At 47.6% G+C, this 23997-nt stretch overlaps 1 pseudogene; it reads right to left on the bottom strand.

Moving 5' to 3' along the window:
• The window catches only part of LOC149327544 (uncharacterized), a 63701-nt pseudogene that overhangs the window by 14961 nt on the left and 24743 nt on the right, over positions 1 to 23997 (bottom strand).

Genomic DNA, 23997 nt, shown 5'->3' on the forward strand with positions numbered 1-23997 from the left:
TTAAGCCTAGTCAGATGCGAAGCATATTGATGCCTAGGCTTGGTAATACATGGCTTTCCTTGGTTGACGTTCATCCCGCTCTTCGGTCTCTGTGGCACGCTGAAGCTTTCGCTTCTCGTTCAAATCAGCCCTGCTTATAGGCGGCATCCCAACACCTGGCCGCCTCGCAAGGGCCCGGAGAACGAGGCAAGCCCAGCTTTATAGACCTCCTTCACCCCGCGACGTCACGGAGATGCGGTGGCGCTGATGTCAGTAGCGACTTTCGCGTGGTAGGCAAAACAGGTTCCGCCTGCCCGTGCCTACCGCAGCTGCCGCAGCTACCGGCGGCTGCATATCGTGCCTGTGCACTGCAGAAGCAGCATGTACTGACCAGATGCGTCGCTGTTGGATCCGCGTAGTATCATAAAACAAAAAATTAGATTAGCCTTAATAGGTTTCTCGGAAATAAATGCCGCATTAGGAAATGAGCCGCGGTAGTAAAAGCGCGAAGTCTGGGTGTAGACCGGCGCTGCCAGTCAACGTACTTCATAGCACGGAAATTGCCGCGCTCATTCACCTGAACAACCGCATGGTACGCTTAAAATTGCGCAAGGAAAAGAAAAAGCATGTATGTAGCTGCGAACGTATTTATCGTCCTGAGCTGGTGTGCACGGGCGGCGCCGGCAGGGTCACTCTCCACCGAGGAGTGCGTTATTTTGTTGATAACATAGCATGTTTTAACGTGTGCAGAAGTTATACGAACGTGTAATGACGCATTTTAGGGCATTTAATATATACTTCAAAATATTTCTTAACATGAACGACATAATTATTTGATTGTAGTAGAAAAGTCTGGTAAGTTGTGATAATCTTGCGCGGTCGCGTTGGCATGCTTCGAACAGCGTACTTTCATTGCATCATGCATGTGTCATAAGCTTCTTTATGAAGTAGTACATGATCGCGAAGGCTGTTTGGAAAGAAGCAACCGCAGGCGGGCTACTAACACAGCACGTAGCGAGATTGACAGGGGATGAGGCAATGAAAAGTGTTTTCTTTATTGATGCTTGAGATATGTAACCAAATTTGGTGCAAATATGAAATTGCTCTGCTAATTTCAGCAATGCGTTTTATTTTCAGCTATACCTGGTAAAGTTCTCGGATAATTATAATTAACACCCTCGTCAAGTCACCACGGGTCTTGAATAATTAAGTAGAAAATGCGGAATTTTTTTATGCCAGCACGTTTCCAACGACCTATTCTCTATGATGGCGGTATTACTTCTTTTTTTTAGATTCGAAGTACCTTTCTTATCAAAAATGACTACCATACTACTGCTCCTGTAGCAAAAAAAAAGTCGAGAGATTTATTGCACTCCTCAATGTCTCTGGAATCGTTCGCGACAAATAGAATCATTCTATTTCCATTCGTTACAAATTTACGAAGGGGTGAGTGATGCCAATCAGAAAATGTGGTAGATCACAAAATAAACCTTTAAGTTTTTTTCCCTCGTTTATGGCCTCTTCGCTTTCGCTTTGGTCAAAGAAATGCCGCACTGAAATCAACGAAACCTCTGATCCCTCTTCTGCGTAGGGATACTACCATTGTGGTGCTCCGTCGTCGGAAACCCGCAGGATTCGCGACGTGCCAGGACCATCAGAAACGCCATTACCTCACAATTTTTTGACGACCAAAGATCTAAAAACCGTAATTTTATGAATTTCTACTGAATATTTTGCTATAATGTTTAGTAACCAAACAGAAGACCCAGGGCTGGAAGAAATATAATTTCAGGAATCCAAACTTTTCACCAAATCGACCAGTTTAAGAAGGGGAGAAGTCAGCCTGGTGGTGCCTGATCTGAGGGCTAAAGAGAGCCGCTACGCGAGACAGATGACATCGGGACACGATCGACGCTGTCCCCACTTTTCGCACTGTGCGACACGTGTGTCAACAGACGGTGAGCGCACGTCGGCTCTGCCGAAAAAACGCCAGTGCTTCCCTCAGCACTGTCCCGAGGTAAAATCATTCTTGCTAGTTCAATGTCAAAAACTTATCATTTTATTGAATGCCTGGGGTAGAAACCAACTGCAGCGCTTTCTAGCCATAATACAATACACACCGTGTCGAAATACGCCGTACATGGCCAACGCGAGCCCGTGTACTTCGAGGAATACTAAGTTGAAAGCATCAACCATTGCTATGATTCTCAGAAACTCAAAACGTGCATACAAGCCTTGAAAACCGGCGCTGCACCACCTCAACTCGACGCCACTCCCTGGCCTCTTGCCTACCGCGAGCCCGTTCGCGACTGCAGCGCCACCTCGCTTGTTTGCAAACATGGAGGAGGTCTATACCGCTGCTGTAGCGTCACGTGGTCAGCTGCAGCGCCTCTGATGTGGAGCCTCCACCGCCGCGGCCGACCGCGCGAGCCGGCAGCCCATCTCTCCTCTGCTGTGACGTCATGTTGTCACGTGATCAGCCGCCGCGCCTCTGATCTGGAGCCTCCAGCGCCGCGGCCGACCGCGCGAGCCGGCAGCCCATCTCTCCTCTGCTGTGACGTCATGTTGTCACGTGGTGTCACGTGGTCACGCTCAAGGTCAATGGTAGCTCCACCGCCGCGCTCGACGGGCTGTAGTGTAGCTCTAGTAATATGCTTCGCATAATAAAACCGAGTAAGAAATTTGCCGAGCTTGCGAATCGAACCCCGGTCTCCGGAGTGCGAGTCGAGCACGCTACGACTCCGCCATGCCAGCTCGATGGTTTGGAATGAACAAAGGTGCGTCTAGTGAATACGGTGTCTTCGTTCACTCCCATCTTCCTCCCTTCCTGTTACGGCAAGGTTCAGGTGTCCACCGAGATATGAGAGACAGATGCATTTCCTTTCCTCAAAAACCAATTCACCGACGAGCAAGGCGTATTTGTCCGCGTTTGGATGGATGGAAACAACTTTATTACACACACAAAAAAAAAATCTTCCAGGGTGGTCCCCTACTGGTCCAGGAGTCCACGGGCTAGTGCTTCACGTAAAACCCGATCCACTAGCCATTTCTGGCCGGCGGGCTGAGCGGTCCGTAAAGCAGCCTCCCCGGAAGATCGAGTGGGATTGGGGATGGGGGATACTGCCTTTGGGGAAGGACATTCCCAAAGGTAATGGAAAAGTGTGGATTTGGGCACGCCACAGGTGTTACAATCAGGAGGAAAGGTGGGATGAAAGCATGAGAGGCGGTGGGGTGAAATAAAGCAGCCTGTCTGTAATTGCCGCGATGTGGCGCTGGATAAGGGCGACAAGGTACTGTGGGGTGGTGGAAGTGTCATGCGGCTGAATTTGTAAAATGTGGTAATTTGGTGATATGTAGAGAAAACCGAAGGGGCTTCTTGCGCAGGGTTGGGTGCCCGATCCTCCGGGGTCCGGGAGGAGAGTTCTCGGGCCAGAGCATGAACGCGCTCATTACCGGGGATCGAGGCATGCCCAGGGACCCACGACAGAGTAACCGTTCGGTCGAGAGAGGTGGCCGTGGTAAGAATACGGTGTGTTGCCGGAGTCGCCACGCCCTTTAGGTAGTGGCGGTACGTGGCCTGTGAATCTGTGCAAATTTCTGTTATGTTTTTGTCAATGATGGAATGGGCCAGAGCAAGTGCGATGGCGGCTCCTTCCGCCTCTGCAGGCGAATTAGTTCGAATAGTGGCGGCGGCCCCCACTGTGCCGTCTTCATAGGCTGCGACTGCCGTGAAATATCCTGGTTTAGAATTTTGTGCCGCGTCGACATAAAGGATATCGGAGCGGTTGCTGTATGTTTTGGTGTAATAGCTCGCTCGTGCCTGCCGCCTACCGTGATGGAGACTAGCACTCATATTGCGCGGTAGGGGTTTCTGATATATGTGATCCTGCGTCCGCAGAGAGTGAGTGAGTGAGTTCCGATTTATTTGGAGAGCAACGGAGCCTCTCCAAATAAATCGGAACTCCTGCAGCTGAAACCCCTCCCCAATGACCCCCCCCCCGGCTTTTTAGACTGACCCAAGTTGTCACCGCGCGCGAAATTTGACGGGTGTCCACCGAAATATGTGAGACAGTTACTGCGCAACTTCCTTTCCTCAAATACAATTTTCGGCTAATGTCTAGTGAGATATGTGAGACAATCCCATAACCTTGGACAGATTTCACAAGGCGAAAGAAGAATTTAATCTTAAGTTACATACGGCCAAAGATTTCTTTTTTCGTGTCCACCTGCGCGATCTCTTAAGAACTAACCCCCGAAAATTTTGGTCATCCATCTTACCTCGCGATACTTCATCCACTTCGTTCAGATTAGATAATGACGTCATCAGTGAGCCAGCAGTAATATCAGATGCTTTCAACAAATATTTTCACTCAGTGTTCGTTCCCGATAACAATGTCATTCCACCGCTCACCAATATAATTTCTTCTTCAGCAATCAGTGATGTTGTGGTAAAGCCTGATGGCATCCTAAATCTTGTACTAAACCTCGATGTTAAGAAATGTACCGGTCCAGATGGAATATACAATGCGTTCCTGGTTCGTTACGCCATGTGGTCATCGAAATACCTGTCCATCATATTCAATAAGTCCTTATCATCTGCTACTGTCCCTTCTTCATGGAAATTAGCCAAAGTGCTCCCTCTTTATAAATCCGGTGATAGGCAATGCTTGTCTAACTATAGACCGATTTCTTTGACATCACAATCATGCAAAATGTTGGAACACGTCATTCATAAACACATCATGCTTTTTCTTGAATCCAGTAATTTGCTATCTAACTTTCAGCATGGGTTTAGGCGCGGTTTTAGTACGGTAACACAATTAACAGAATTCACTCATGATATATTACTTAACCTCGATATCGGCAACCAAGTTGATGCCATTTTTATAGATTTCTCGAAAGCGTTCGATACTGTTCTACATTCCAAACTTCTTGCTAAACTAAATACTTTACTAAACAATCCTCACTTGGTTGACTGGATTTCTAGCTTTCTCTCATCCCGTTCCCAGTTCGTATCTTATAATTCTTCTCATTCCGCGGCTGTTGATGTGACGTCAGGAGTGCCTCAGGGTTCCGTCCTTGGACCGCTACTCTTTTTAATATATATAAATGACTTGCCACATAACATTTCTTCTAACATTCGTCTTTACGCTGATGACTGCGATTTATACGAAGTAATTAATGGCCCTAATGATCATCGTCACCTCCAAGTGTCATTTGCTATGTTTTGTAGTTGGTGTAGTACCTGGCAAATGAGAATTAATTTCGACAAAACCATCCTCATGTCCTTTTGTAACAAATCTTCCGTTTCCCATTTTAGTTACTCGTTCAATGGCCGTGTGGTAGATAGGGTCTCTCAGTATAAATATCTTGGTGTCATATTCACGCATAACATGTCTTGGTCTAAACACATTGATTACGTATGTAATAAAGCACTAAAAAAACTAGGTTATCTACGACGTACGCTACCCAATTCACCAAAAGACACAAAGCTACTGTTGTATAAATCTCTAATCCGCCCTGTTCTTGATTACGCAGCTGTAGTGTGGAACCCGTATAAGCAGTTTGAAATTAACATGTTAGAAGCAGTCCAGAAAAAAGCTGTGCGTTTTATATGTCATCGTTATGATCGCGATTTCTCACCCTCTTCTACACTTCTCTCATTGAATTTAACCACGCTCTCCGCCCGTCGCCACACTGAATCACTAAAATTCTTACATTGTATCGTCAATTCCTCGGTAAGGCTCTCAGTTAATCACTACATTAACTTTGCACCTTTATCATCTACAAGAAATCATCACGAGCTAAATTTAATACCGTATTTTGCACATACTAATTTGTTCAAATTCAGTTTCTTTTCCCCGTTCAATAGAAGCCTGGAATTCTCTACCTGGACCCATTCGTTCATCTCCAGTTCAAAGTTTTATAACTGCCAAGGAAGACACATAACACCTGAATATTCCGACCGTGCCATTAACAGTTCCTTTTTTGTTTGTTACTTTTTGTGTGTTTTGAACTTCATTAAGGTCACTTTGTACATATTGTTGTATTTTGTTACCTTTAGTATTTTGCTTTTTGTTTTTTTTTCACTCTTGCCATAGCGCATATAATTGCGCTGCAGTATGTATAAATAAATAAATAAATAAATAAATAAATAAATGAGTAACTTCCTTTCCTCAAATAAAATTTTCATTTTGTTCATTACGGCCCCTCTTTCTTCTTTCACTCACACTTCCTCCCTTCCTGTACGGTGCGGCTCAGGTGTCCACCGAGACGACAGAGAATTACAGACCATTTCCTTTCCTCAAAAAGCGTTGTGTTCGAAGGGCAACGCACCGCGCCGAACAGGTGGTGGCGTTCTTTGGACTCCGTGGCACTGTAACAATGTGTCTTCTTGTGTGACTAGCATGGCGGTGGTGGTGGAAAACATTTATGTACAGGTATAATACAGGAGGTTATGCATGAGCTGACCCAGAGGGGGCCAGCCCTTACAAATACTAGGTGGAGGTTCCTATAGTTCGGGACCCCAGTGGCATCGGCCGCCGCCCAGGCTCGCGCGACCAAGGCCCGTTGGGCCTGCAGGTCAGAGCAGCCGAGCAGGGTCGCCTCCCAGTCTTCCCGGGTTGGGTTGGGGTGAGGGGGGATAGCAGGGTTGGAAGGGCAGGCCCACACCATGTGGTAGATGTCAGAAGACTTCTCCGTGCAGTGCGGACAGCTGCCCGAGAAAGAAAGGTCGAAGTGTTTCAGAGCTGCCGGGCACAGCAAAGTATTAGTATACACGCGGAGCAGAAGCCGCTCCTCCGCCTTTGAGAGACCTTTACACAGGCGGGGATAAAGACCATGGCCAGATTGATAGAATAAAACGACGTCTTTGAAGGTGTAAGCTGGAATAAATTCGAGTTCCGGATCGTCAGGGTCGGAGGGGAATGTCCGGTGTGAGAGCGCGCGGGCGGCGGCGTCAGCTGCCTCATTTCCCTCAAGGCCCATGCGAGCGGGAGCCCAAACGATACGCCGGTGTGCGGGGTCACCGGTGTAGACGCTGTTTTGAAGAATGCGGTAGGCTAGATACGGTACCCAGCCCTGCTCGACGTTCCGACATGCCCCTCGCGAGTTGGAAATAATTGTTTTTGAATTGGAATCAGATGCAGCCAACGCAATGGCGACCTCCTCCGCGTGTGTTATGTCACGGGCTCGGAAAGTAAGGCCGTTCACTGTTTTGGATTGGTGGACGACTGCGGCTGTGTACCATCCCCCATGGTGGGGGCCTGAGGCATCCACGTAGAATACGCCGGGTTTCGATCCATAGTGGCGGGCCAGGGCTTCCGCCCGCACCAGGCGCCGGCCATTATGGTCCTCACGGTTCATGTTCGCGGGAAGAAGGCGCACGTGGAGGGTGCATCTCCACTGGGATGGAATACGTACGCGCTCTTCCATGAGAGTGGTATGTTGGATGTGTAGTCGGGCAAGGAGGCGGCGACCCGACGATGTCTTCGAGAAACGTGTGTATTGGTTAGTGTGAGGATCGTGGGAGATTGCAGGTTGTATTTTACACAAACACAAAAGTACAAACAATAAACGAGGCGGCTTTTATAGGAAAGGAAACCAATTTCAGTATGGGCGTGAAAAAAAGAAAGGAACAAGAGAGCAACGCAACAACACACGGGAAAAACACACGGGGGAACAGAACAAATTGCTTACGAAAAATACAGAAAAAAGAAAGTCAAAAAGGAAAGTCACACTACTTGTCTCTCATTCGAGCAACGAGCGGGGAGGACTGGCTGGGTGTCGGGCAGTCAGGGAGTCTCTGGGCGTTCCAGTGTCGATGCACTGTTGCCGGCGTTTCTCCGTTGGCCTTCAGCGCTACCGCAGCGTCAGCGTCTGTGGGCTCCCAGCACGGTTCCCAGGTCTGGTATCCCGGAAAGGCCACGTAGGCACCAGAAGCGGCCTGTGTGGAGCAGCTGACGGGTGGACGGAGAAGAGTGGCGCCTGGGCCTGGTGGTTGAGGCTCTCGACGATGGATGTCCAGGTCTGGTGGCCCGAACGTCTGCGGCTGAGGCCCAAGCCCGGAACTCGGGGAGCCAGCAGAACTCGTCCACGTCCGTCGTCCACCGCGCTCTTCTCTTCTCTGCCACGTAATCCTCTTCCACCTGTCCCGGCGTACCCCTCCGCACGCGCTCCTCGTGCTTCTCTTCTGCCACACAATTGACGCTGGGTGGCGCTATCTCCTTACAGTTAGTCAAGTGGGCTTCCCGGAGCTCCCGAAATGTGTTCACCATGCCTAGCCCCAGGAGGCGCTTGTTGGAGGTGGTCCCGGGGAGGCCTAGAGCCCGCTTAATAATTTTGCGGAAGATGACTTCGAGTGAATCCTCGTCTTGCTTCCGCAGGTGGAGGTATGGTGTCGAATATAGAATTCGAATGGTTACAAATGCTTCCGCCAGCCGCAAGGCATCCTTACATCGTAACCCCCCGCGCTTGTTAGAAACCCGGCGGACCAAGCGGCCCACCTGGTCCCCCACCTGACGGAGTTTGGCAAATGTTGTTTCTGACCGTCTGTCTTGATGTATAAAGAGCCCCAGTACCCGGACTTCGATATTTTCAGTGATTGGACCTGTCTCGAGAGACAATGAAATTTTGTCTGTGCACTTTGGGGAGGGGCGTATGTGCACAAATTCAGACTTTTGGGTGGAGCATTGGAGGCCGCAGCGGCGAGCATAACGGTCCACTATGGTCGCCGCCTCCTGCAGGTTAGCCTCAATGTCTGCAAGGGAACCCTGCGTGGCCCACAGGCTGATGCCATCAGCATACAGCGCATGCTGCACACCGGCGACTGCGCCCAGCTGGGCCGGTAGGCGCATCATAGCCAAATTGAATAAGAGGGGAGACGTGCTTTTCACAGCTCCCAGCAAGCTTTCAAAAATATGCCCAATGATGGTAAAAAAGAAAAAGCAGGTATGCGCAATCAAGCACCAACTTTGTTTCACACAGTGCATAACTAACGTAGTTTATAGCATTCCCCTTACCTGTAATAGAGTATACATCAGGCAAACAGAACGTTGTTTTAATGAAAGAGATACGGAGCACTACAATTTGGTCAAGGTAGGGAAGAGTGGGCATCTTGCCATACATTGTCGCGACTGCAAATGCAAACCCATATTTCCGGAAACCAAATTTCTTGGGCGCGGGAAAGACCAAGTCGAAGGAGAGATTGTGGAGGCATATCATATTAGATTAGCAGGCAGTCAGCGTATCAGCGCACCATCTTTAGTTTTGCATGATAATGAAATAGCATTTTTGGAAAACTGATTGATTTCCACAAGATGATCAGTAGAACTGTACATAAGCTTCAGTTTTTCTATAAACTATCAGTTGGAGGTGCTGCGCTCGTCCTGTCGTGTGTGTTCTCTCTTGTCCCCGTTTCGTTCGTGCTGCGACAGATTTTTGTATTATGTATCAACCCCAACTAGCCCAAACTTCAGTACTTCTTAATAAGCTTACATTTGTGAGAGTTACAGAACAAAAAAAACACAGAAATGCGAATATCAAAAAGAGAACACCGAAGTAAATCATAAAGTCAAGCAAACCCTTCTTGTTCAATAAAAGCTTTCTTCCTCGTCTGCAAAAACTGGTGCTGCAACAAAAATGACTACCGGTTATCATTGCTAAGCACGAAATATTGTGCGAAAGCACGGTTTTTTGCAGGTGGCGGTGGTGGTGTAAAACATTTATTTGTACTATTTACAAAAGATGTGTTGCTTGGACCGGGCCTGGAGGGGACACCTCCGCCACATACCTCAAAGCGCGACTGAGGTGTCCACTGACCGAGGGGAGCCAGTTATGCACCTTGCCTTCCGTCAAAATCAACGTAGTCTCACAATTGCGCTGATTTTGAGAAAATCGAAGGCGCATAACTTCGCACTGCGCATTGAAGCTGATGAAGAGGACGCTCTGCAATGCACAGGGCTAGTGAATGCTACAGTTCATCCCTTGTGTTAAACTCGACATAGTCGGCGGTACATCCGGCATCACACCACTCATTTGTTGCTGGGTTTAAAAGCGCGGTAGGGTTTTAACGCATAGATAAACCGAATAGACGCTCGAAAGCATGTGTTTTGCCCGGTTGGCTCATGAATCACGATATTGCTTAGCTAGGTCGTTGGCACGTGTGGCGACGATACTGACTCAGGTTAAGCTCTGTTCCAGGTTAAGCTGATCTGATCTGTTAGCGCCGCAGATGTAAGTTGGCGCAGTTAGCTGGCGTAGTTAGTTAACGATGATGTTCAATGCACAGTGAGATACTGTTTTGCAGCTTAACAAGAAGCGCGGTTGGCTGCGGCGATACCACTGCGCTCTCGTGCAGTGACCAGCGAAGCGTAACTGTTCGCGCCGCTATAGGTTCGAACCCCAATCGCCGCAATATTTACTTTGTTTATTTATTCAAGGTTAAGGCTTCAACGATGGCCCGCCTTTTGCAGCTTTTGTCGTGAAGTAGACTTCTTGCTCCAAAATATCATTACTGTTATATCGAGTATTAGTATATTTTCAAATTGACATAGGCGGCTGGGAGCCTCGGTTCCGAATTTATAAAGCATATGCTTTCATTGGTCAGTGAAAAGTTGTCGCTTTCATTTCGCCACTGTCGTGTTTGATTCGCGCGGTAGCTTTATACTCGCCGGGCCACCTTTGGGGTAAGAATGGTGAATTTATTGGATCTGCACACTTTATGCGACTTCGTTAATGAAATCAAATTAGGTTTGCGTCCAACGAGCGCATTTATGTCGTGATCGACATTGACTTTAGCTCGCGCAGCGGATGAAAATGCTGCACGGGTTCGGTATCCTTGCGGAGAACGTTCAGCAGGCAGTGTTACTCTGAGAGTAGGTCTTGAGCGATTCCGGTAAATTGCTGAGGAATGTAGCACACGTTAGTTAACGTGAAGCCATAGTTATCGTTTTAGCTAGAACTTTGAGCTGCGTTGTCATTTTGAGAGTGGTATCTACAATCCATTAATTATCCTTGTTCTAGAATTCTTGTGACCAACACTACTGTAGTGAAATGCATCGTGAATCTATAACGGTATCTACCACATTACAGAACCATATACGTGCAGCCTGCCAGAAAAAAGCTTCTTCTTCGGTTTTCTTCGCATTTCGAGCACTACCTGCTTATTAGCAAGGTCTGAATTCCACCTGGGGTAACTGGATGTCCGAAAACTGCCAGGTCCAGTTTTTGCAAGCTAACTAATATTTATTACACACTTCGGCACTTGGCTTGCCATCTGAAGAGAGCCAAGCCATTATTGAAATTAAAATTCTGTTTTTTTTTATAGTCAGAAATCGTAAAAAAATATGTCAGATTGCCACATTAAAGCTCCGGGTGGGCTAAGAGATCTGTGGTCCAGCAGATGGCTGAGGTGAGCGCCGAGTAAAAAATTTTCAACGATTACGATTCTCTTTGATACGAATCTGCAGCACAGCGGATCGATTATACTGCTTGTAGACAAGTGCGGCATGTTGCCTTTGCTCGTCGAACGCAAGCACGGAGCATACCGGCGGGACTGGCTCAAGTCAGCTGCCGCAAACGCCACCGGCCTGGCACCGTTTGTCCAATCTGAGCCTGTTGCTCTCCTCCTCCTCCGCCCTCCTGCTCTGTTTTGCTCTTCATCCTCTTCTGAGGCTTCAACGGTCGTCGCAGCTCAACCCCTGGAGTCATAAGCAGCGGGTAAGAAACTCAAGCCGCAGTCAAGTGCTTGCGCAGTCCATGACGACCTTCAAACCAGCCTTGGCAATTGGGCGGCAGCTGCAGACATTCAGGGGCCACTCACGGGCAAAACCGTGAGCGCGAGTCCGGTCCGAGTCCGCAAGTTGCCACGCATACGAGCGCGCATTACAGTCTAACAGATTTACCTCGTGAGAGAGGAAGTAGCTCCCGGCCACATTCTATACTCGCCCCCTCCCGTTTTACACTTTATCTCCCCTTTCCCCCTCGCGCTCTTTCAGGGGACATCGACGCTACCCTCCTTCAAACCAGCAATGGGCGTCAAGAGCTGCGTTCTAAAAGAGAGGCAGTGTATCGCATGGCACCTAGGCCGCGTTCAGGATACAGCTGAATCTCTGTACCAAGTCGAGCTGTCCGAAATGTACGCTGCGTATTGGCTTGCACTTCATTCGGCCGTCTGAAAGAGTAACCTCACAGCTAGCGGGGAGCCATCAACATTGCTTTGGCTGCCTGCAGTGGATGTAGGGCGCCATGGAAAAATCGCGGGCGCTTATGCTCGTTTAAGGGTATGACGTTCTTCATTTATTTTAAGTTATTTTGTTTTCTTTTCGTCATTACTTTTTTATTTACGAGGAACACACAAGGCCTCCCTTTAACCGAATCGAACGAACGCGCCTCAATGACCCCATTTTTCTTTTCCGCTCAATTGCGTTTCTTTCTTCAGAAGCACTATGTAATGGTTTTAAGAATTGGAAAAACAGCGCAATCAAAGACGAGACACAAGAGAAGGACAAAACACCAGCGCTGACTAACAACCAAACGGTTTATTGCTACAGGCAAGGCAGCATATATATGAAATGGCACGAGTAAAAAACACAAAATAAGCATGAGAGAAAGATACCGCACAACCACACAACTTGACTAAAAAAAGGCACGTCACTGATTAAGATACGCAAGTTCCTTTGAGAGTAGATTTATGGATGGGCTGCTGATACAGGTGTTACCGAGCTTTCTGATATGGCAAGCCTCCGAAATGAGCCTTGTGGTCTCATCTTTATAACGGGCGATGATAGTAGTCCGATTGAGGTGCGCTTCGCAATCTTCACACTCAGCACAGTGCACAGCAAGGTGGTTTCTGCGAGACTTGTTCTCTATATCTTTTGCATGTTCACGCAGTCTATCGTTGATGCATCGTCCCGTCTCACCGATGTAGAAACTGCCGCAAGAGGTCGGGATCTTGTAAACGACACCAACACGACACTGAACGAACTTCCGCTTATGCTTCTTCTGGCAGCCTTTTTTGCTTCCATCCTCATTAACACGCTTGCACAATCCGCTAAGTTTATTCCTGGCTGAAAAAACCAGTCTAATGCCTCCTTTACTCACTATCTTTTTTAGATTGTGCGAAACTTTGTGCACATACGGGATGCACACTGTTCTTTTTCTTTCTGCCAGACCCGCATCGGTGTCCTTGATCTTTCGCAGACTACATTCTGCAAGCAGGGACTCAGCAACATTTGACACCATCTTCGTGGGGTATCCTGCTGCAGCTAGCCTGTTCACCTGTGCGTGAAAGCTGCCTTTTGTCTGATGCAGACATGATCTTTGCAGTGCGGCTCTTAGGCATGCCTTAGCGATACCGCGCTTAACAATCTTCGAGTGAGCTGACCGGAAAGGGAGAAGGCTCTTCCTGGACCTCGGCGAGTATGCCCAACAAATATGGTTGCTAGAAATTGTCATTTCCATGTCTAAAAACCTGAGCCTATTATTAGAGGGGAGCTCTGAAGTCAATTGGAGGTCATTAAGTTCATAACAGAACGTGTCAAAAATCTCTGCAGCCGTTTGCTGTGCGTCATTAGTGCGATATAAAATTAGAAAGTCATCAACATATCGCATTATCTTAACAATGGACGCGTCATCGAGCTTAGTTCGAAGACGCCTGTCATAACTTGCTAGAAGTAAATCGCTTAGTACAGGAGCGATGCTCGAGCCAATGCAGACTCCTTGTTTTTGGATAAAAAATTTGCTGTCTATAGTGACAAAGGTTGATTTCATGTAAAAACTCAGCAATTCTAAAAACCTGCTAACGTCCATTCCACATGCGTTTTGGAATTTTGTTACGCCAAAGCGGTCGATGCAAAGGCTGACTTCCGCGGTCACAGAGCGCTGAGGCAAGGAATAGTAAAGGTCCTTCACATCAATCGAAAAAGCGCTTACATGTGGTGGGCACTCTTCCCGAAGAAAGTCTGAAACAGTCTCGGGCTTCCTGATGAGGAATGGGTCGTCCACCTCCAGGTGAGAGAGGCACTTCTGCAAGAAAACAGCGACTTCACGTTGCCACGTGCCTCTTTCAGACACGATTGCGCGGAATGGGCACTGATCCTTGTGCGTCTTCGCACTGAAGAACATTGAAAGGCAGGTTCTTTTCGATGCCTTTACAGACGAAGCCAGCCTCGAGAGGCCGGCTTGTTCACAAAGCTGGACCGCTTTTTCTTGCACCTTGGCAGGTTTGACGGACTTTAATTCCCTGAAGTTGGCTTGGACTGCTTCTTGAGCCTTTTCATTGTACAGGCCATTGTACGGCTTTTTCATTGTACGGCTTTGTGAACAAGCCGGCCTCTCGAGGCTGGCTTCGTCTGTAAAGGCATCGAAAGGAACCTGCCTTTCAATGTTCTTCAGTGCGAAGACGCACAAGGATCAGTGCCCATTCCGCGCAATCGTGTCTGAAAGAGGCACGTGGCAACGTGAAGTCGCTGTTTTCTTGCAGAAGTGCCTCTCTCACCTGGAGGTGGACGACCCATTCCTCATCAGGAAGCCCGAGACTGTTTCAGACTTTCTTCGGGAAGAGTGCCCACCACATGTAAGCGCTTTTTCGATTGATGTGAAGGACCTTTACTATTCCTTGCCTCAGCGCTCTGTGACCGCGGAAGTCAGCCTTTGCATCGACCGCTTTGGCGTAACCAAATTCCAAAACGCATGTGGAATGGACGTTAGCAGGTTTTTAGAATTGCTGAGTTTTTACATGAAATCAACCTTTGTCACTATAGACAGCAAATTTTTTATCCAAAAACAAGGAGTCTGCATTGGCTCGAGCATCGCTCCTGTACTAAGCGATTTACTTCTAGCAAGTTATGACAGGCGTCTTCGAACTAAGCTCGATGACGCGTCCATTGTTAAGATAATGCGATATGTTGATGACTTTCTAATTTTATATCGCACTAATGACGCACAGCAAACGGCTGCAGAGATTTTTGACACGTTCTGTTATGAACTTAATGACCTCCAATTGACTTCAGAGCTCCCCTCTAATAACAGGCTCAGGTTTTTAGACATGGAAATGACAATTTCTAGCAACCATATTTGTTGGGCATACTCGCCGCGGTCCAGGAAGAGCCTTCTCCCTTTCCGGTCAGCTCACTCGAAGATTGTTAAGCGCGGTATCGCTAAGGCATGCCTAAGAGCCGCACTGCAAAGATCATGTCTGCATCAGACAAAAGGCAGCTTTCACGCACAGGTGAACAGGCTATCTGCAGCAGGATACCCCACGAAGATGGTGTCAAATGTTGCTGAGTCCCTGCTTGCAGAATGTAGTCTGCGAAAGATCAAGGACACCGATGCGGGTCTGGCAGAAAGAAAAAGAACAGTGTGCATCCCGTATGTGCACAAAGTTTCGCACAATCTAAAAAAGATAGTGAGTAAAGGAGGCATTAGACTGGTTTTTTCAGCCAGGAATAAACTTAGCGGATTGTTCAAGCGTGTTAATGAGGATGGAAGCAAAAAAGGCTGCCAGAAGAAGCATAAGCGGAAGTTCGTTCAGTGTCGTGTTGGTGTCGTGTACAAGATCCCGACCTCTTGCGGCAGTTTCTACATCGGTGAGACGGGACGATGCATCAACGATAGACTGCGTGAACATGCAAAAGATATAGATAACAAGTCTCGCAGAAACCACCTTGCTGTGCACTGTGCTGAGTGTGAAGATTGCGAAGCGCACCTCAATCGGACTACTATCATCGCCCGTTATAAAGATGAGACCACAAGGCTCATTTCGGAGGCTTGCCATATCAGAAAGCTCGGTAACACCTGTATCAGCAGCCCATCCATAAATCTACTCTCAAAGGAACTTGCGTATCTTAATCAGTGACGTGCCTTTTTTTAGTCAAGTTGTGTGGTTGTGCGGTATCTTTCTCTCATGCTTATTTTGTGTTTTTTACTCGTGCCATTTCATATATATGCTGCCTTGCCTGTAGCAATAAACCATTTGGTTGTTAGTCAGCGCTGGTGTTTTGTCCTTCTCTTGTGTCTCGTCTTTGATTGCGCTGTTTTTCCAATTCTTAAAACATGTACCAACCAGCCCGTATTTGCCCTCTTATGTAATGGTGATGGAATGACGTCAGGATCCTTTTGACGAATGAGGAATTTTGCACTGACTTCATTACTGCAGTGTTGTGTGATAGTTGTGGGTTGTTCGAATTACCCGCGTGAGGTGAAGTCTGTCTTGAGAGTGGGACCGTTAACGCTATCGCGATTATAAGGTAGTGTCATTGGTTGAGCGACGCACTTGTCGCACTTCTGTGAACATCATCACAGCCACTCCTGCACCGGCAGCGTCTGATAGGCGCTTCACTGAAGTAATCGTCTCTGAAACCACCATGAATAATTTGCGTCCTTATTGAGGATGAATGTTCTAGTCAGGAGCAGTAGTTGATAAAAAAAGCAGTGAAGATTTTTTGTGCTCACTATGATCGCGGTGCCGGAACGGCGCATTACGTCCTGGCGCCACTATCAACAAAGGCCTGCAAGTATATGTTCCTATAAGACCCGTTCCTTTGGGCCTTTACAAGCGTTTGGTGGGGGAAATGAGAGTAAATAACAAAAACCGAACCGTGCCTGCATCGCCCATCTTTTCTTTACATTGGGAATACTTTTCTTAATAAAATTACTCTCAGAGCAGAAGGCACGAACATTCTTTTGATATGTATGAACTGGGCAGAGCTTTTTTTTCGCACTCACAAGGACAGCCGGCTGCTCTGCGCCGACGCCTGAAGTGAGTGAGCACGACAACGCATTAGTGGTGAGGTGAGCTTTATTTACCTTTTACCTCCTTAAGAAAAAAAAAAGCACAAGATTTGTGTTGACAAGAAGGAGTAGACGCGGATGTGCGCGCGGCTTTGTTGCGACAAATTTCACCAAGTAAAATTCAATTGTGTTTCCAGCGTCGTCCTGTCCACTACCTCTTGAGAAGGCGTCCTTTTCTGCTTTTTTTTTATAACCGTGCACTTACTGGACCCGCAAACTACGCTTCTTCATTACTACGGAGCTGCTTACGTCTCGGACTTTAATGAAACATTCCGCATGACCATTCTTCTAACTACGTGCTTTTTCCGCATGGCTCACGTGGACACCAGGTAGAACATACGGAGAGTAATGACCAACATCGATCTCTGACGTAGGCAGTACTCCATAACGCTGCTGTCGCTGTTGGGGGTACCGGCTTGAATCAGGGCGCATAAAAATACGTGCAAACAAAAGATTTTGAAATAGTTTTCTTAATTCAGACAACCCGAATGATATTAACTCTCAGCTGAAAGCTTCCGAGCCCATCTTCGAAAACAGAGTGAAAGTGTGAATTGTCACGTTGAAGCGAATATATTTTTAATACGCTATGCGTGTTTACATGCGGGATCACCTGGGATTTGCCCCCTCGTGGTGGTAACACCCAGACGCGCCGCCCGTGGAGACAGATGTAAACGAAATTGGGGGAGACACTTAAGCTCAGCCTTAAGGGTATGACGCGATAGCTTATTGGGTTAATTCCCGTATATGCAGGAGGTCGTTCTCTGCTTTGCATTCATAGATCCCTGGGAGTTCTCGTACACCTCCTAGCGCAGTGGTGTAGCGGGTAAGCGATGCGCCACTTGACTTGAAATGGCAGGTGTTCACAGCGGTAGACCTTGTGTAGCCCAAGTTGCTCTTCCCGAGAGACCAATCATTAATTCAGCTGCCGCCTGCCACGGTGGGCAGTTCGCTCACTGTTCGGTGGCCAAATAGTTATGACGGTGCAAGGTCACGTGACCAAGGTGGCCCACCTGCCTCCTAGGGTTGCTCTCTGGGCACCAACTGCCAAAGTCATGCTCATGACGTTCGTGATTTCCAGAATGCCGACACCAGCTTTTCTGGACAGGGAGGTGTTTAAATCAATAGCGGTAAAAACATTTCCAAACAATTCTCTAATTCAAGCTGCATCTACGAAGTCGACCCTTTCTTGTTAGCGGGTGCCCAGTCGCGCTTACAAGCAATAATGCGTATGCGGGCTAGTTATTATCCTGCATACTTACCTGGAAATAAATTATTAGTATCATTATTATTATTATTATTATTAATATTATTATTATTAGTAGTAGTAGTAGTAGTACTAGTAGTAGTAGTAGTAGTAGTAGTAGTAGTAGTAGTAGTAGTAGTAGTAGTAGTAGTAGTAGTAGTAGTGGTAGTAGTAGACGTATTTATAATTATTATCATTTTTCACAGCCAGAAAGTACATCTAACAGCATTATATGGAATTTTGAGCCGTTATTTAGAATCCGATTTATTTTTAAACCCAGCGACAAATGCGTACTGTGATGCCGGACACGCCTCCAACCATGCCGAGGTGCTCAGTGATCTCGAAGTTGACTTACACAGCAACGAAGCCTAGTATCAGTTGGAAGCCTAGTATAGTTGGAAGTCTGCGCTTTGTGTGTTCCTGTGTCCAGCTGCTTCGCGCAGTTTATTACGACTGATTCCAAGAACCAATCAGCCAGTCTTCGTGCCTTCGTCTAGTATATTGTTTCAGTGCATCTAAGACTAAGGGCAAACCGCGTTATGCATCGCCAACGGTGGGCAGATATATGCAGAAAAACACTGCAGGATACCCTGCTGCGCTGTTTGTGATACTATGATGGAACCACCGCAGCTCAATACTTGGAATCACTCGCGTTGAAATACGTTGTATTTTATCAGTCGCGAAGGCAAAACCAGAATATACCATACATACCATTCTAAGGTTCTAACAACCTCGTTTAAGGAGTTGGGAAAGGCAACGCTTGCGCAGTTGCGCGGCGATAATGAAGCACCACGGAAACATGTGGCGGCAACTCTCGCTAATCCACTGAATAAATCATAAATATTCATTTTTAACGTGTTTTAATCAATGAGCGGCAAATAACTGTGCCAGCCAAGCACTCACACTATGTGGCTGATGCAAACGGTGCCAGGCTGGTGATCATTTGACGTAGAGGCTGGGTTCGGTCCGGAAAAACTTTATCGTGCTCTAGTAAACGATGCCCTTGAGGTTAGAGAGTTGGCGGCATCATGGTTGCCTTCCATTCCGTATCCGCCTCGTCGACGAACTACGGCGCTCGCTTTCAGTGTAAGAAAACACGCAGAGGAGCTCACACCAGCGGAGGAGGAGATAATCATCAAATCGATGCTGATTATAGTGGCCTTATTTTAAGACACGATTAGCATTAGCTATGGTGGCCGAATGACCTCAAAGTTGCATCACAGGATCGCTATTTAAGTCAGGAATTTATCGCTGTAAGAAGAAATCAATGCTGCACTTCGTATATATCATAAAGGTACAGTAACAAAGAAAATTGCACGGCAAACCGCGCAGTGTGGTGATGCTGATAGCCCCACTAGAAGATTGAGCGTTAAAGAAGACCTGAATATTTGTGGCAATTCGAAGGGACCATGAAATGATTTCAATGGTCGAATTATAGTGCAGCAGATCTGCAGAGGTGGTATTTTAGAGCATTCCAGTCATATTTATAAGCTCTGTATTGATCCTATAATTTAAAAAAATTCAGGGGACACTTCGGCTCTCTAAAGTGCTGCAAGGCGAAAGCGTTTCCTGAGGCACTGTTTGCGAATTTTAATTTTTATTCCTTAAATTAATTTTTGTTTTTGTTTATTTTCTTAGTTTTATTTGTATATTTTTTTCTTTCATATTTTTATTTCTTTTCATTCCTTTTATTTTATTTATGAAACCCACGTATTCACTAGATGCGCCTTTATTCATGCTATAACCCTGAGCCTTCGTGGCGTGGAGTGGTAGCGTCTCCACTTCAAATGCTAAAGGCCCTGGTACGATTCCCAGCCTCGACAGAGTATTTTTTAAAGTAGTGATGCCGAAACGCGGACACACTTGCTAACATTCCTTGGTCACGACAGTATGAGGTATTAAAGGCTTTCGCCTTAAACTAAAATTGCCTTGCAACCGATTAGGGCGACACCTCACCACGCATTCTTAGCAACCCCTACCCCGATGACGTCAGAGGGGAATCCGGGCGAGCCCTCACATTGGGCCTGCCCTGCTGGCGCCAGTGGAACCTACATTGTTTTTTTTTTGTAATGCGATAGCGTTAAGGAGCCCGTCTCGTCGGCTTCATTGTGGCAGTGAATGAAAAATCCACGAAAAAGTCCCCAGACAACCAACCTCAATGGACCATCTGTGTGCACCTAACGGCAGCGGCACCACCTTGGGTCACGCGTCCTTATGGCGTCATCACAACCTGCCCTCCGGATTGTGAGCAAACTGTCCGTCGTGGCAGGTGAAGATGCCCTTGCTACAACCGACAGACAGTACACTACCGTCACCATGTCCAGGGATTATTCCCATGCGACAGGCGCACGTCAGATGCTGCCAGCTCCTGTTATTTTACAGAATGGGAAGAAATTAGCAACCAACGGAAAAGCCGGAACCGTGCGACAGACGCCGGGACGCCGACCACCACGACCCCGCGCAAGTACCAACACACCACCTTCCTTTGGTTTAAGCAGCCATGCCGCATCTCGGATGCGCACTTCATGCGGATAGACAGTGTCGTAGCCAAAAAGAACTAATTATTGCCTTCAAAATTTTTACAAACTTTTAACTCTAGGTATTTTTGTTGACTTTTCAAAAGCATTGAATAGCATTAATCATAAAACATTATTAAACAAACTTGAGCTTTATGGGTTCAGAGGAGTATTTCTAGATCTACCGAGATCATACCTACAGCATCGCAGCCAGCGGGTTATCATCAACACTTACACCTCTGACATCATGGAAATTAGTTATGGGATACCACAAGGAAGTACTCTTGGGCCCTTACTGTTTAATCTGTACATTAACGACATCACAAACATTGATAATACTGCGAAATTCATTATATATGCTGACGATTCTAGCCTGTTTCTTACTTCTTCCGATCCTAATGATCTTGTGCCACGCTGCAATAATTTCCTAAGTAAATTACACGAATGGAGCACATTCAACTCACTTTCTATTAATAGCACTAAAACTAAGGCCATGTTATTTCAAGCGAAAAATAAAAACACCTTCATTAATAGTGACCTCGTTATAGGTACATCGACCATTGAACTTGTTCCGTACACAAAAAGTCTGGGAGTTACATTTGACGCACACCTAACATGGAATAATCACGTCCAACTCATTCTTAAAAAACTTGCGAAAGGTCTTCGCATATTAACAAGATTACGCTTTTTCTTACCACGGGCCAGGGGGAACGCTACATGGCGGTTCAAGCAAGCGGACGCGCGTCGCATCGGTTCCGCACATTTTGAGCAAATTCCACCGGACCAAATCATTCTCGCCACCGGATTTTATTCGGAACGGAAAGATATCAAGTGCTGGATCCCCAGGATAGATATTTCAAGAGGTAGAACCAGTTTTCGGCTTTCTACCGGACTTGAAAGTTATAAAGCGGGCGCCGGCCCGCTAACCCTAACGGGCCACCCAGCTCGACATCGTGAGAGCATGGGCCGCTAACCTTGTCGACGACGCCGACGCCTAGCATCGACGCCGTTTCAAAGACGGACCATATGGCGGGGCCCAGCCAAGACAACGATGTGCCAGCACAATCGTCAAACGTCCTTCTCAACGAATTCCAAGTGATGGATGAAGACGACTTCGGAGACGCCGACTTGGGAAGTGAGGACGAGATCCCGTCCGACTCCTCGTCGAAGCCAGCCGGGTACAACAACGATGCCAGCTGGGAGCTTGTACAATCCAAGCGCCAGAGAAAACTTCAAAGGCGAAAGGAACGCAAAGGCACGGGAACCGGCCCGGACGCCAATCCTCAAGACGGAAAATTACCGGGTGATGCGACCGGCTGCAACAAGTATGGATCAAGGGGGCAGAGCAGGCCTAGGCGAAGAATGCCGCCACTCCCCAGAAGCGACTACAAGATCATTATTCGACCCAAGAAAGGACTCATGGTGAAGTCCCTCACCACCCACCAAGTAGCGCGCGCAATTGTCATGGCGTGCGGCCAGCAATGTAAGGACGAGGACCTACTTGTAAGGCTTCGCACCGGATCCAATATCATTATTGTTAGCACTCCGCACGAGCAAACGGCTCAGCTAGTGCGGCACATTACCCGTCTCAAATTCGACGGAAAGCCTTATGATGTAAACGCTTACGTGGCAGCACCGGAAGACGTCCTGCGCGGCGTCATCCACGGTGTAGAGCCAGGTACCCCTCCCGAAGAACTTAAAGCACACCTACGGGTCAGAACTCAAGGAGTGACCATACTTCAGGCAAGGATGCTCGGAAAATCCAAGACGGCAGTGCTCACGTTCGACGGCCCAGTCTTGCCGAAATTCGTCATTTATTACGGAGGTGAAGTACCATGCTACCAGTACCGCCCCACTAGGCAAGTGTGTTACGTCTGCTTCCAGCAAGGACACCGTTCCGACGTGTGCCCCACACCGAACATTATTGTGTGCGGACTGTGTGGAGTTTCAAGCCCGCCCGCCGACCACGAGTGCACGCCCAAGTGCATAATCTGTGGCGAGGCACACCGGACCGGATCCAAGGAGTGCCGAGAGAGATTGAAAAAAGCCAGGCCAAAACCCACAGGAGAAAGAGGACGGAGCGACCAACGCGGGCGACCACCCAAGCGATGGCTCAGCTCAGAGGGAGAGACATCGAGGAGCCGATCGAGGTCCAACTCCTTCCCGCCTCTACCACCAGCCGGCCCACAGGAGGGGGAGAAGCAAGAGAAAAAGAAAAAGAAGAAGGTTTCCCAGACAAGCGGCAGCAAGGTGAGCTGGGCTTCTACCACTGCTTCGCACTCGGTAGGAAAGGGTAGTAACATAGACAACACAAACAACAAAGACAGTCGCGTCACAGAACCGAAGGACGCGAACAGCGATGCGCTCAGACGCGAGCTAGAACTCGCTCGAATCAAACAAAACGAGCTCGAACGCAAAGTTGAGGAACTCACAAAAACACTAAAGGACCAACAGCGGGAACTCGACACGACTAGAGCACTTCCAAAACAACAACCACAGGCATCGAATGAAGGAGACCTTGAAACACGAATGCAACAGATGATGCAGCAGATGATGCAGGATATCATGCAGCAAATCCAATCGCAAATGCAACAGATGCAAGTACAATTCCAAGGGCAGATCGCAGAGATCAGAAGCGCTTTTCGAAAACAAAAACATACCGAAAACATTAGGGAAAAAGCGTACAACCGTCCAGCGCTAACAGCTTTCGCAAGCGAACAAGGCAACAGCAGTGACGCGTAAACATGATCAATACGTATCGGCAAGAACAAGAACACTTAGATATTTGGCAATGGAACTGCAGAGGCTACCGCAAAAAGCAGGCCCTTTTAAAACAATATATAAACACACAACTGACACCTCCTGATGTAATTGCGCTCCAAGAGACTGGAATCAAGCCGACCTTACAAGGGTACGAGGTTTACGAGAGTCAAAACGAAGGTAAAGCGGCCGTCCTAGTCAGCAAAACCATTACCGCCATCAGGCACGATACCATCGCCGACACCGACATCGAGCACGCGCTTGTTGAAATTATTCCGAAAAAGCGACAGGGAAGCAGCACGTTCTTACTTAACGTGTACAGCCCGCCGAGACAAAGAAAAGCCAAACTCTTCGAACTGTTCTATGGAGCGCACAAGCTGGCCAAAAAAAATGCACTCATCATCGTAGGAGATTTCAACGCCATGGACAGGAGTTGGGGATACCAGAAACAAGACATCAAGGGAAGAACATTAGTGGAAGTAGCGGAGTACTTTGGCTGCAGTCTAATCACAGATCCTGCGACCCCCACGAGAATCGGAAATAGCGTGAGCAGGGACACATGCCCGGACCTCACCTTCGTAAGGAAGAGCAGGGAGTCACAGTGGGAAAACATGATGGAAAATCTAGGCAGCGACCACTTTATCCTCCGGACACGAATAGCATCCGACACCATAAGACGCCAGATTGGACAGGCGAAAATCACTGACT

Source organism: Amblyomma mixtum, chromosome 10, assembly GCF_055824585.1.
Source record: "Amblyomma mixtum isolate Tamu chromosome 10, ASM5582458v1, whole genome shotgun sequence".
NCBI classification, from domain to species: Eukaryota; Metazoa; Arthropoda; class Arachnida; order Ixodida; family Ixodidae; genus Amblyomma; species Amblyomma mixtum.